Source organism: Prosopis cineraria, unplaced genomic scaffold, assembly GCF_029017545.1.
Source record: "Prosopis cineraria cultivar Desert tree isolate PC_DT_omini unplaced genomic scaffold, ASM2901754v1 PC2, whole genome shotgun sequence".
NCBI lineage: Eukaryota > Viridiplantae > Streptophyta > Magnoliopsida > Fabales > Fabaceae > Prosopis > Prosopis cineraria.
Genome location: NW_026555333.1, coordinates 35,297,526 through 35,312,681, shown reverse-complemented (window position 1 = coordinate 35,312,681; position 15,156 = coordinate 35,297,526). Strand labels below are relative to the sequence as shown.

The 15,156-nt window shown below is 32.9% G+C and overlaps 2 pseudogenes; both read left to right on the top strand.

The window, feature by feature from the left end:
- Positions 1–560: 560 nt before the first annotated feature.
- Positions 561–8,421, top strand: LOC129302480 (uncharacterized oxidoreductase At1g06690, chloroplastic-like; annotated as a pseudogene).
- A 392-nt stretch (positions 8,422–8,813) lies between these two features.
- On the top strand, positions 8,814–14,553 carry LOC129302481 (uncharacterized oxidoreductase At1g06690, chloroplastic-like; annotated as a pseudogene).
- The last annotated feature ends 603 nt before the right edge of the window (positions 14,554–15,156 follow it).

Here is a 15,156-nt window from a genome sequence, read left to right as displayed (position 1 = left end):
GAAAATAATGTAAGAGCAAATATATTTTCTAACCCATAGAAATATACAAACAACATAAGTACACCACATTTATAACTATAGATCCAAAATAGGAAAATCTAAAAAGTTTTAGTATTTGAATATTTAAAGTAACATATTTTTAGGTTAAAGCATAGTTTCATTTTAAACTATAGATTCAAGAACTTTTAAAATTCTAAACTCATTTTTTATATAATATTTTTTTAAAAATTTTTAAAAAATAGTATAATATTTATCTTATCGTTTATAAAAATTAACTTTAACCATTAATTAATAAAAAATTTATTAAAATGCTTTAATATTATATAAAAGGACAAAAAAAAATTACAAAATGAACCTACACTTTCAAGACAATTTGTTATTTAATTCTATATTTTTTGTTAACATTTTTTAGGGCATTAAAGTTTTCCGTATAAAAATGACATTGAAAAATTAAATGATTATACTAAAATTTAATAAAAATAAAATGGTTGGAAGGAAAACCAATAGTTCTAGATTATTAATTAAAGTATCGGGCATTGTCCACAAAATTAAATCTGACGTGTGCCTCCATCAGCCACCGCCTCTCTTTTGCTGATTTTCTGTCCTTTCCATTCCCTGTATTGTAGTGTCTCATCGGCACAGTTTTCTAGGAAGAGATGGACTGCGTTCCGTTCAAAAATTTCTAGAATAATCTTCCCAAGATTAATCGGGACCCAATTGTTCTCTGCACTAGTTCTTTAGTTTAATTAGGGTTTTCCTTTTTCGTACTCATAATTCAGATACTATCTCTTTGTTGAATTTGGATTGTTTTTCCCTCCCTTTACTATTCATGGCGTTTCATATCACCGGAGCGTGCTTTAGCAGTGTTATGGGTCGCTTGAGAATTCAGAGAGTGAAAGCAATTGCTTCGGAGGGTTCTGCTACGCTTAAAACAGAGGAAGAGAAGGTGAGGTTGGGTGGTTCAGACTTGAAGGTGACAAAACTTGGAATCGGTGCTTGGTCTTGGGGTGATACTACTTTCTGGAACAATTTCCAATGGACTGGTAATCACTCCTTTTACTTTCCCTTTATCAATGACTTGCTTGTATATGGATGCATTTCAGACCCAAAAAAAAAAAAAAAAACAATGGCTTGCTTGTTTTTCTCATCCTTAGAGCCAGCCAGTAATACAGATCAATCTGCTAGCTCAGCTGAACCCGTCCTAAAAGTTAGAAAGTGGTTTGACTATTTGAGTTTTTTTGTAAGAGAGTAAGATATTATAAATCTAATTTAAATTAATCCGACCCAAATTGGGCTCGTCCTGAATAAATTCAATTGTTTAAAATTTTCATTTTTATATACATGTAGAGTTAATAATTTTAACCAAGTTCGACAGGCCATTCTAAATCTGACCAAAAAATGTTAGGGTTGAATTTTGTTAGAAGGTAGAATACTTTAAGTTCGATCCGAATAAGTTCAAACCGAATTGAGTCCAACTCAAATAAATTTGATCTTCCTAAATTACAGGCTCTATTGATTCCCCTCTCATTTCTTCTCCACTTGTCCTATCTTTACTATTGGATTAAAAATTAATGGTAAACTGTTGAATGACTAAGATTTAGTATTTTATGAAACTATTATTATAATATTACATAAAAATAAGTCTAGAGCGATAAACTACTTAAAAATAAAAAATATTCATTTCGTTTAAAAATGTAAGATATTTTTTGAGGGGTTAGATGTTAAAAAATATAAGACTTTTTAGTCTTTCAAGGTGTAGTCATTGCCTTTTTTTTTTTTTAAGTACCCTATTGATAAATGATTTATATTTATTGTAAAATATTTAATAGGAATAAATATAAAAAGATACGGTTAGTTGAAAAATAAGTAATTATTTTATTGAAAGATGAAATTCAATTAAAAATACTTTATATTTTTAATGAATGTAGTATTTTAATGATAGTATACAATTAATTTACAGGTGTGAATTGTCCTAGTCAAATTTATTTAATTATTTTATATATAATATTATTGTAATAATTTTATAAGACATTAATATCAACCATTTCATTTTTTTATATTGTGTACAGCTGTCATTTTTATTAGATGCAAGTATTCCTACAACAAGACTCGAAGCTTATTCATCAAAATGCGGGAGACTCTTAATCCTTCTACTAGATTCAATTTCTGTTGTTTCTTGCTAATCATTCAATTTTAATCCGAGCAAAGATGAGATGAGAGGGAAAAAAATGAGCGGAAGGATGAGGATGAGGGATTCAAATCTCGACATTTATATTAGAACTATGAGACACGGTACACCGTACCCACGTCTCTCTGTTCTTGGCCATCGTCGAAGTTCTATACTGATTGTACATGCCTGATAGAACGGGCTTGAATTAAGCCCAACGGATCAAGTGTTAGACTTGGCCCATAATGTTGGAGTAGGCGATGAGCCTGGTACAGAAACAACACTAGACCCTCGCACTGCATGTTGAGGAGATACAGTGTGTCCGATTACGTTTTGAAGTCTTAAGTTCTGTCAATCATGGCCATGAATTGTGACAAATTTAGATTCAAATTTTTTATTAGGAGAGTTTTTTACATTTATTGTTCAATAGTATCTCGAACATGATTGTTTTTAATAAAAAAAATACCTATGGGTAACCCCCCCCAAAAAAAAAAACCATGGCCATAACATTTTTTTTTTCATGTTATACATGAATATCTGAATATTTGGTATATTTTAATTATCTTATACTAGTTGAATCATGACCAGTTGAAAATTTACGATGACCCCTTGCAAAAAATGTGAGAGAATAAGGACATTTTTGTTAGTTCATGTTTACAATGGGTTACCATGAATTTACAAGACAGAATGACAAGTAAGGGCATTATAAGAATGTTAATATCAAATCAAGATTTTTTATAGCTGCAGTACTGAAAACATGTGAGAAGTAGTTATGAATTTGGAAACCTAATTATGAAGATCCTAACTTGAAATTAATGTTTTTAATGGAGTGTTAATTTGTCATTTTCCAAATTCACAACTGACAAACCATCATTTACAATTGAAATTTCATAATTCACACAACAGGTTCTGAAGTTGGGGCACTGTGATCTTTTCACACCCATGACAAAATTATTACAAGGTTTCAAGGAAATTGATTGTAATTTTACAATTTCATGGGATGTCTTTGTAAATATTTTATAGTTTCCCCTGCTTTTATTCAGCTGGGGAACGGCAAGTTCTAGTTCAGTTTTCTCCTCATTTGGTTTAAGTTATTTCAAATCTCAACTATGAAAATCAATATTTTGACATCAGATTTGTGGTTCCTGTAGATAGGAATGAGAAAGGCGTGAGAGATGCTTCAATGCCTGTGTTGATGATGGTCTAAACTTCTTTGATACTGCTGAAATTTACGGTTCTAAGGTGAGCATTTATCTTCGGCTTTTTTCCCCTGCTAGATTATTCTCCGTGTGATGTACAAGGTATTTTAATTTTTAAAAAAATAAAAATAAAATAGAAATAAAAAAATTTAAAATAATTTATTTAGTCTACTTAATTTTTATTTATTTAAATTAAATTTAAATAACAATTTATTTTATTTTAAAGTTATTTTTGCCTATGCATATTAAAGATAAACAATAACTTATTTTATTTTAAATATGTTGTCTTGGAGATGAATATGCTCATCTCCCATACCTGTACTTTTCTTTTAATTAATATGAGAGAAATTTTTGAAATCAAATTAAAAAATAAATTTACTATTAAGTTCTGCTCCGTAAAATTAATTGAAAAATAAAAATTTATCCCCAATAAATATGATTAGATTTATCACTTGTTGCTCTACAAATTCATCCAACTATAGATTTATTGTGGGACAAACATTTTTTACATTATTTGCTTATACATATAAAAAAAATATGAGTACCAAATGAGGGGATCTCACACATATTATTTCTATGGGCCTCACATTTACCTTTTTTTCCACTATAAACCTCATGCTTATTGCAAGCCCCTAAGAGCATAAAATAAAATTAGAAACAAATGTAATTTACTGTTCATCCCACTGTAGATGTACCATGGGATGATGCACTTTACTATATATAATGATTTCTATTCAATAGGCATAAATACGCGGTGAGAGAAGTAAGATTTTGTTCTCTTCTTCAGCTCATGCTAGGAGCAATAAATTCAGAAGTTCTTCTTGGAAGGTATGTGCTAAGATTTTAGGTGTGCCTTTTCTTATACATGTTGGTTAACTAAGCAAATTTACAAATTGATGCTTCTCTGTGTTTGTGATACAAGGTTTATGAAGGAAAGAAAAAGGAGGGATCCAGGTGTAGAGATTACTGTTGCTACCAAGTGTGCTGCACTGCCCTGGCGGTTTGGCCGGCAAAATGTTCTCTCTGCACTTAAAGATTCCCTTTGTAGACTTGGACTCTCTTCAGTGGAGCTTTATCAGCTGCACTGGTATATATTTTAATTAAGGAAAAATTAGTCATTTGTTCCCTATAGATTTGGCTCATTCATAATTTAGTCTCTAAATTTTGACTTGGTGCAATGCAACTTAGTTCCTATAGCTTTTTGACTTAGTTTGTAAATTTTAACTCAACGCAATTCAATCCCTATAGGTTTAAGCATTTATAATATTGGTCCCTTATTTTTTAAAAAAAAATTACAAGGACTGAAGCTATTTCTTAAAACTTACGGACTAATATTTTAAATAGTTAAAATTATAGGGATTGAGATGCACTAAGTCAAAATTTAGAGATTAGGTTATAAACTGATATGGGGACTAGGTTGCACTAAATTAAAATTCAGAGATTGAATTATAATTGAATCAAAGTTATAAGGACCAAAATGAGAAATTTCCCTTACATTAACGAGAAAAGTTTCATTTTCTTTTTGTTGAAGCTGCTTACATTATGTTGTGATTCATCAATTGATTGAGATTATTGTTTTCAGGCCTGGAGTATGGGGAAATGAAGGTTGTCAAGTGTAAACGTTATTTCATTGAACTATTCAGTATTCACTCAGCAATGATTCATGGAATCCGATGATGATGACTATGCATGCATCCAATCATGTTCAGATTATGTACAGGCTCTGTTCACCAGTGATTTTATTTTCAGGGTATATTGATGGACTGGGAGATGCTTTTGAACAGGCCTTGTTTAAGGCTGTTGGTGTTTCAAACTATAATGGTAATTTCTTGGAATAATTACATGCCTTATTTCTTTATTGAATTATTGGTATATGTGATATTATTATTCTATTTGTTTTAATCAGAAAAGCGGCTCCGTGAGGCCTATGAGAAGCTTAAGAAGCGAGGCATTCCATTGGCTTCAAACCAAGTAAACTATAGCCTCATCTACCGGGCCCCTGAGGAGAATGGTGTGAAAGCTGCATGTGATGAACTTGGGGTCACAGTGATTGCATATTGTCCACTTGCTCAAGGTGAACTTCTTTTCACTGCATAATTAATATGTTGGGTAATGGAGTTCAGTGTGATTAAAAGATTAGTTTTGTATATAAACATTCATTGTTTTTGCTTTCATTATTTCACATTTACTGTATCATCTGTAAAACCATAGCGTCCCTGACTGATAAAATGATAACTTTCTCTTTCAATCATACTTAGGTTTATTTACGTAAAAAGATAGCCTAATATTTGTTTTCATCATGCTTCTTTAGACAAAGAGGCTTCTAACATTTAAACATGAGTCCAGATTTTGATGCTCTTACTGATTCCGGAATGTTTCTCTGCTAGTATCCTTTTGCAATTCTTGCCTTTCTCTGCTACTAAACCATTGGGGAGGGTTTCATGTTTCACGCATGGTCAGACTAAACGCCTATGTTGGATTCTGGAATTTCCAATCACAGCATACAATGAGTTCAAGTTCTTGATTTTTTATAGGGCTGCAAATTTTCCGTTTGGTTTTCATGTAACCTTTTTGGCAATGCATGATTCATGTAAATGATTTCCTTTATCTCTGTTGTTTGATGATTTAGACTTGTTGGATATGACCTTTTATTAACACTGGAGCTTAAAATTTTGAGTTGAATTGTTCCTTTACATGGTAATCAAGTTTCTATTTCATATAGTAAAAAGTTTGACCCCCCCTTTTTTGGATGACACAGTTTGATCTGATGGTCCAAGGTAAAATGGACGTGTATTTGTTCAAACTGCTTTCAAGTAATGGGGAATGATAGACATTATAATAAAGTATTCACTGACCTGTAAGCTTCTTGCGTTGAAGTCGTTGTTGACAATATTTACTGTATCCTTATCCTAAACAGGAGTTTTAACAGGAAAGTATGGTCCTGAGAATACACCAACTGGCCCTCGACGCTTGGTTTATACTCCAGAGTACCTGAGAAAGGTAAGGCTTTTAGGCTTTGTTTGCAATGGGAAGAAAACAAGGAGCAGAGAAAACTAAGGGAAGATTTTTCACCCTTATTTTCCCCAATTTCCCAACAGGGGGGTGGGGGGGACGAATCAAAAAACTGTGTTAGAGAAGGGAAATGTCTCTTTCTTCTACTTTTCTCCTTGAATTTGGGAAAAACTGATAGACACTGTGTTAAAGAAGGGAAATGTCTTTTTCTTCTTTCTCCTTTTTTCTCTTCTTCCTCTTTTCCTCTTTTCCTTTTAATTTGTGAAAACTGATCGAAAACTGTGTTCAAGAAGGGAAATGTCTTTTTTCTTCTACTTTTCTCCTTTAATTTTCTCTTCTTCCTATTTTCCTCTCATTCCAGATGAAGGGTTAGTGATTTTGCAGATATAATACTTCTAGTCACATTGGTTCTTTCCTCAATTGTGAATTTATTCTGCAGCTCCAACCCTTGCTGGAAAGAATCGCTGAGATAGGAGAGAAGTATGATAAAACAAATACACAGGTTCATTCTTATCTTCAAGTGTGATTTATAACTTATACAACTTTGTATATTGGTGTAGTGCCGTTCATATAAGCCTTTTTTAGCAATCTAGTGAAGACATTTATACTCTTTTTATAATTGCTCATTTCACTTATAACAGAAACACGAAGTCTATAGTTTTGACGAAGCCTCCTCATAATTGTAGACACTTACTTTCCCTACACTTTGTTGTCTTCATTGTTATAGCTCTGACCTCTCCGTTTTATTCTCTCCCCCCCCCCCCCCAAAAAAAAAAAAAAAAAAGCGTAGTTTAGTTTCACCCTTTTGAGCCATCCTACATCATCCCTGTGGGGGTAGTAAATGCATGGAAAATTAAAGCTGTGCGTTTTGCTAATGCAGCGAAGCGCGCTTTTGCAACAGCGAATATGATCTATGCAGAATTCTTTTTCAGATTTTCCTTCTTGGACTTGGGCTTCCATCTTGGGCTTATTTTCAATCAAAAGACACATAAATTAGTGCACAAAATTGGCCCAATACTCCTCTATATTAAACATTGCCCACTTATCATCCCATCCTATATCAATCAATCACTAATCCTATAATTGCTCACAAATATTCATCACCATGCCACATGAAAATTTTAGAAAGACAAAATTTACCTCAAATTAAAGAGTTTTATGCATACAAGTGAGTGTGGCGCATATGGTAGCAATCTGGTTATTCTAAGGATTATTTTAGAATTCAATTTCTTAGATGCATGTAGAGACATCTCTTGAAAAATGACAACCCCTCTTAAATGGCGTTTTAATTTTTTAAGGGATTAGTCTCATGGCCGTTGGTTTGTAAGAATACCTTGGAATACAAAAGAAAAAAAAAAGAGATTTATACATCCCATCTTGCTAAAAACTTCAGGCATAATTCAATAATATAAATTTTTTACTTTATTTTTACTCTTAACTTTTTATGAATTCAGGCATTTCATTGTATCCAAACCAGGGCCCAACTCCTATTTTTCTCTCCAATTCAATGGGATCCCAATAATGATTATACAATTCTTACAAAATGGAAGTTTTCACAAATCTAACAATTGTTGGACCTGGAAAACAGATGTTTTGCTGGTCCCAAAATGGACGCATGAACACATTCTTAATGACTTTTCCAGGACCACTAGTTGATGAAAAACTTGGACTTTCTCTTCCGGTAGGTAGTGTTAAACTGGCTTGTAGCACAAGAAAATGTTGTGCCTATTCCAGGAGCTAAAACTGCAAAAACAAGCTAAAGGAATTCGTTGGTGCACTTGGTTGGAGGCTAAGTGATGATGAAGTGGCTGAGCTGGAAGTATGGCTTCAACATTGAGCGTGTTATTGGCTTTCCTGCTGAAAGATTCTGAAATGTTATGTTCAATTGAGCCACAAAGTTAGATAGAGATGAACCCTCATAAGTTACATGTAAATTTAATTTTAAAACAATACGGGAATAAAGAAAAAAGCTAGTCACATTGTCCAGCAGAATTGTACTCTTGGAATACCTTTTAAATGAAGGTCGTGATTTATAAGGTTTAATTCGAGAAGATTGACAAAGAAGTCTCAAAAAAAATTAAATAATAATAATTAAATCATCAACAAAATTTTTTGAAAAATAAATGATAAATATCGATTTACATAATTATAAATAAAGTATTTAGATTTAAATTTTTTTATAGTTAAGACTTTTGAAATTTGTAATTTTTTAAATTAATATTTATAATTTTTTTAAATTTAATTTAAATTTAGAATTCTACCTTTTGAGATTTAATTGTTATTTTTTCTTTTAGAATTTTTTTGTATGACACTGTCTTTTTAATATAGTCTCTCTTAACTAATACTCTTTGATTAAGTCTGTTTATTTCTGTGACGAAGAATTTCAATTCAAAGAATTGTGCGTGTGTCCACAGAAAGTAAATCTGACGTGTACCCCATGAGCCACCGCCGCATTTACTGATTTTCTGTCGTTTCCCTTCTTTGTTATTGTAAGTTGTAACTCACCTCAATTCTGGGGAGCTCCTTCCCCTCAGTTTCTCGCACCATTTTCTGGGAAAATACGTCGTTCTCTTCAAAGCTTCGAGAATCTTTCTTTCTTAGAATCGTGCCCAGCCAGTTGTTCTCTGTCTTTGTTGAATCTATTCATTCATGGCCTTTCATCTGAGCAGTGCGTGTTTTAGTGTTCTGGGCCACTCCAGAATTCACAGAGTGAAAACGGCTGCTTCTGAGGGTTCTGCTACGCTTAAAACAGAGGAAGAGAAGGTCAAGTTGGGTTGTTCTGACTTGAAGGTTGCCAAACTTGGAATTGGTGCTTGGTCTTGGGGGTGATACTACTTACTGGAATAAATTCGAATGAATGGTAACTTCTTCCCTTTATGAATGACTTCCTGGTTGCATTTGCGTATCATATCCGTAGTAGTAAATTAATTAATGTTAAATTTATGCTCTGCTTAATGGTTACTCCAAGAAAGTGGCATGGATTTGCTAGGACACGTACACATGTATCTCTGTTCTTTCTTACCTATCATGAAGGCCCTATACTCATGGATAAAACTTGGCTTGGAATTGTACATACCGGATGGGATGGACCTGAATTAAGCCCAATGCCCGAAGCGTTAGAACTAGCCCATTATGTTGGATCATGTCTACCCCCGATTGAGCCTGGTACACAAACAACTCTGGTCATGCACAACACAAGTTGATGAAATACGAAGTCCAGTTTACCATTTGAAGTGACTGTCATGTCATGTCAAATATGGCCTCGAATATTTTACTCTTCTTCTTTGGTTTTTCGGGAAGTGTTGGTGTTTGGTGTTATGCTTTATTGTCCGTAACATGCTCCTAAATTGCCAATGCGAACTGACTTCTAATGCAAGTACTACGGAGGAATAAATTGTTAGCAAAACAGCAATATCTATCCATTTGATGGATTGGTGAAGTTGAACGCAGTTTTAGAATGGTTTAATTTTTGGGTGGGGGCTGAGAATGATTGCTTTTCTTGCTAGCTGCTCAACATTCAAGGTTGGCACTGTTGGTTGTCTGACGCCAGTTCTAGATATAAGGTTTTTTATGCCAAAGTTGTTAGATAATCTAATTGAAAGGAGAAAAGTGAAAGATTTGAAATCCCATCTTAATAATTTAAGTAATGTTTGTGATTGAGTGATGTGAATTCATGTTATAATCCTATTGATCTTCTCTGGAAAACATAATGCTGTTATATAGATTGTTGACAGCACTAGGGTCAGGCAGATAGGAAGGCACAAAGCGAAGTAACATGTCTAAATGTCATATGAGAAATATAAGAGAATCAACTAACTGATTTTATCTAGAGATTATATAAATTATAAGTACAGTACCTTCCAAAACAAGAAAGTTCTTAATTACATGCTGTTTATTCAATCTAATATTGAAGTTTGGTTAAAAAAATAATAATAATAATAATAATATTGAAGTGTAAAAAGGCTGGGTGGTGAAAGTGGAGGATTGAACAGAGATGGAAGAGACAAAGTTAATCTGATAACAGTATAGAATACAAGAAAGAAGGTATGGTGTCTGTAACAAGCTGCATTTCCACCTATAACAGTCTCCCTAAGTTGACCTTCTAAACTACTTTTACCATTTGTAGGTATGCACCACAGTACACTCTGTCATTTCTTTTTAACTTGTTGGATAAATGTATAGAACTTTACTGTTTTATGCTTTATTCAGATGGTAACAGAAAACTCTAGTTCATCTGTGTTACTGGTTTATCCTTTATTCAGTTGGGTAACAGCAAACTCTTGTTCATCTGTGCTCCCTATTGGTTGTAATAATTTCAAATCTTAACCATGAAAACCAATACTTTGACATCAGAATGTGGTTCCTGTAGAAGGATGGAAAGCTGCCAGAGATGCTTTCAATGCCAGTGTTGATGAGGCCTAACCTTTTTGATATGCTGAGTTTACGGTTCTAAGGTGAACAGTATCTTCTCTTTTTTTTTTCCCATCTCCATCAATAAGCATAAATGTTGGTGAGAGAAGTAAGATTTTCTTCTCTTCTGCAGTTCGCACTAGGAGCAGTAAATTCAGAGGTTTCTTCTTGGAAGGCATGCTCTAAGATTTTAGGTGCTCCTTTTATATACCTTTGAGTTAACTAAGGAAATTTACAAATGGATACTTTTCTTGTTTGTTACGCAAGATTTATCAAGAAAAGAAAAGAGAGGGATCCAGGAGCAGAGATTGTGGTTGCTACCAAGTTTGCTGCATTGCCCTGGCGGTTTGGTCGTCAAAGTGTTCTTACTGCCCTTAAAGATTCCTTAGTCGACTTGGAGTCTCTTCAGTGGAGCTCTATCAACTGCACTGGTATGTATTTTAATTAACAAGCAAAGTTTCCTTTTCTGTTTGTTGGGCCATCCAACATTATGATGTGATTTAGCAATTGATTGAGGTTCTTGGTTTCAGGCCTGGAGTATGGGGAAATGAAGGTTGTCAAGTGCAAAACATTATTTCATAGGAACTGTTCATTCAAAATGGTTCATGGAATCATACATCCAAGCGTGTTCAGATTAAGAGAAGGCTTTGTTCACTAGTGAATTTATTTTCAGGTATATTGATGGACTGGGAGATGCTGTTGAGCAAGGCCTTGTTAAGGCAGTTGGTGTGTCAAACTATAGCGGTAACTTATTGGAATTATTACCTGCCTTATTTTTTGTACAAGCTCTCACTGATATATTGAATTGTATAGATAATAGTATTATTCTGTTTCTTTTAATCAGAAAAGCGGCTCCGTGAAGCCTTTGAGAAGCTTAAGAAGAGAGGCATCCCATTGGCAACCAACCAAATAACCTACGCCTCATCTATAGGGCCCCTGAGGAGAATGGTGTAAAAGCTGCATGCGATGAACTTGGGGTTACAGTTATTGCATATAGTCCAATTGCTCAAGGTAAACTTCACTATATAACTGATGTGTTGGATACAGCTAATTGAGCTCTTATGATTAAATGAATACTTCTCTATATGAACCTTCATTATTTTTGTTTTCATTTTCTCATTTAATATATTATCTGAAAAACCATAGCACCATGAACTGATGAAATAATATAATTTATCTGTCAATCATACTATAAGTTCGTTTACATAAAAAGATATAAGTTCGTTTACATAAAAAGATAACCTGATATTTGGTTTTCTGCTTCTTTAGATTGAAAGGCTTCTGCATTAAACATGGGCCCAGACTTCGATGCTCTGAATGATCCAAGAATGTCCTCTGCTAGTAGCTTTTGCCATTCTTTTTCCGAACTGTTTCTTTAGTTTGCAATTTCATATCCTGAAGCGGCATAAGTATCCCTTTTGGCTTTAGGCTGCCAGTATTGTTTCAAAACATTGAAAAAAAAAAAAAAAGCTTTCAATCAATCTTGGATTGGGTAGGTCAGTAGATGTTCAGGAGGGTTCCTTACAACAATAACGGCAGAGCTGAAACTGTGAGCAAACATCCTGTTTAAGCATTTCTCTTCTATATGTATTCTAGTTTTCTCTCTGCTGCTAGAATATTGTGAGGGTTTCATGCATTATCAGGTTTAAAGACCTATGTTGGATTCTGCAATGCCATAGTTATACATATAATTGCAGTATACAAGAAGTTGAAGTTCTTGATTTGTAGAGTGGTTTATGTTCCATTTGGTTTTTCATGTAACCCTTATGGCAATGCATAATTCATGCTAAATATTTTCCTTTATTTCTGTTGTTTGATGTTTCAGACTTTTTATATATCACAGCAAATGATGATCTCTCTTAACTCTTGAGAGCTTAAAACTTTGACTTGAAGTGGTACTTTAGATGGCATTAGAGCCTCTACGACTAAATAGTCAAAAGTTTGATCATTTGTTTTTTTATTACAAAGTTTGATCTTATGAGAAAAAAAAATGGACTTGTATTTTGTTCAAGTGCTTTCAGGTAATGGGGGTGTTAAAGATTATAATGAAGTATTCAATGGCCTTTATTTAAGTTGAGTTCAAATGGCTGTTGATAATATTTACTGTATCCTTTATCTTAAACAGGAATTCTCTCAGGAAAGTATGGTCCAGAAAATCCACCGACTGGCCCTCGAGGCAGAATTTATACTCCAGAGTTTCTAAGGAAGGTAAGACCTTTAGGTAATGCTTGGTGCACAGAAAAAATACCTTCTAAAAAGGATATGAGAAAATGTATCTAGAAAAAAAATAAGATAGATGCATTTCTCATTTTCTTTCTCAAAAACATTTTTCTACATACCAAACATTGCATTAGTAATTTTGCAGATCTAATACTTCTAGTCATCTTGCTTCTTTCCTCAATTGCGATTTTTTTTTGCAGCTGCAACCTTTGCTGAACAAAATCAGAGAGATAGGAAGAAGTATGATAAAACAAATACACAGGTTCATTTATAATTTGAACATTTAATATATTGGTGTAGTTAAACTGATCACAATTCTGGGCATAAAATTAAAGGAAGGTCAAATTTACCTCAATATATAGAGGTTATAGATCCCCTCTTGCTAAAAACTTAAGGCATATCTCTAATTATTTAACAGAGGAAAGCTATATCTGTTGACATACCTTTTGGTCTCTGTATATATTGTCTATCACTAAATACCGAGAATATGGTTTCGTTCCAATTTTACTCATTCATGATAGTAATATGATACTAGCCCTTCTTTCAAGGATAAAATACTGTATGGAGCTGAGATCGAAATCATGCTTGTATTGTTGCAGTGCTTAAGCGAGATTATCCGGGTTGAGGAAAAATTATCTAAATAAATTGAAATATAAAAACTTTATTTCAACTCTTACCATTTTATAAGTCTTGGCCCCTCATTGGATCCAAATCTGGGCCTAACTCCTATTTTTTCTCTTCAATCCATTGAATTCCGTCTGGTAAAAAATTTTGGTATTCTTAATAGTCTCTTTTCTAGGGCTACTACTACCACAACAACAACAAAAAACTTTGTCATACTTGATGGGATCAGCTACATGGATGGATTCCACTATGTCATTAGTTCTATCAACAACTACGCCTTTGATATGTTGTTAACTGAACAATCATGTTCAACACCCTTTTTGACTGTTTTCTTTAGTCTTCCTTTATCTCTCTTGATATTACTCAAAAATATATGTTTCACTTTGTACACGTCGAAAATATCTCAAATGTTTTTCTACCATCTTCTTAATAGAAACCATGTCCACCTTTTCTTATATATATTTATTACAAATTTTATCTTTTCATGTATGCTTACATATTTATCGAATTGATTTTAGAATTGACTAAAATCTCATACTTCCCTGTCAGGTAGTCTTGAACTGGCTTGTAGCACAAGCAATGTTGTGCCTATTCCAGGAGCTAAAACTGCAGAACAAGCTAAGGAATTCGTTGGTGCACTTGGTTGGAGGCTAAATGATGATGAAGTGGCTGAGCTGAGAAGTATGGCCTCAAAGACTGAGCCTGTTATCGGTTTTCCTGTTGAAAAACTCTGAAATATTGTAACGTTAGCCAAACCAGAAAGTCGGCTGAGTTGGGGACATAAAATAAACCTCAAAAGTATCTGTGAACATATAAGCAGTGTAGAAATAGAGAAAAAGGCAGTTGCATTATTTCGCAGAAGTGTACGTGGCTTTGCTTTTAAGGAATTGCATTATTATAAGGTCTACTTTCTTTTTGGAAGATCACTTTCTTGTCAATTTAGTCTCCCTCCTCAACAAATGCTTTTCTTCTCACCTTTATTTTTCATGGTAGTTTTGCTATTTCTGTTTTAATATTCACTTTGTAGCTACTTTTTCTTTTTATTTGTTAATATAATTGTCTTTTTAGTAAAAAAAAAAAAACTTTGGTCAACTGGTTTTTCTAAAATGAAGACTCAACTCAATTTAGTAGCTTTATTGATTTTTAAAAAAAAAAAAAAAAACAGCTCACATAGCCAGTGATGGTGCTATTTATAAATTATTTTTAATATATTTTATAGAAAAATGTTAAAACTCATTATTTTTAAAAAAAATTAATAGGTTTTTAATTTTACCCTTACATATTTAATAATAAATTTTTTCTTACCAATATTTAATGGAGGTAAAAAGAAAAACTTATAATAAAAAGTCAATAACTTGCTTTATGAAAGGCTAAAAAAGTATTCTCTTTATCTTAAATTATTTCAATTTTTTATTTATAAATTATTTTTAATATATTTCACTAACATCAAAGAAAACTTTAAATATTATTAATTCTTTTTAAAAATTTAATAAATTTTTAATTTTATTTATATTAAATATATAT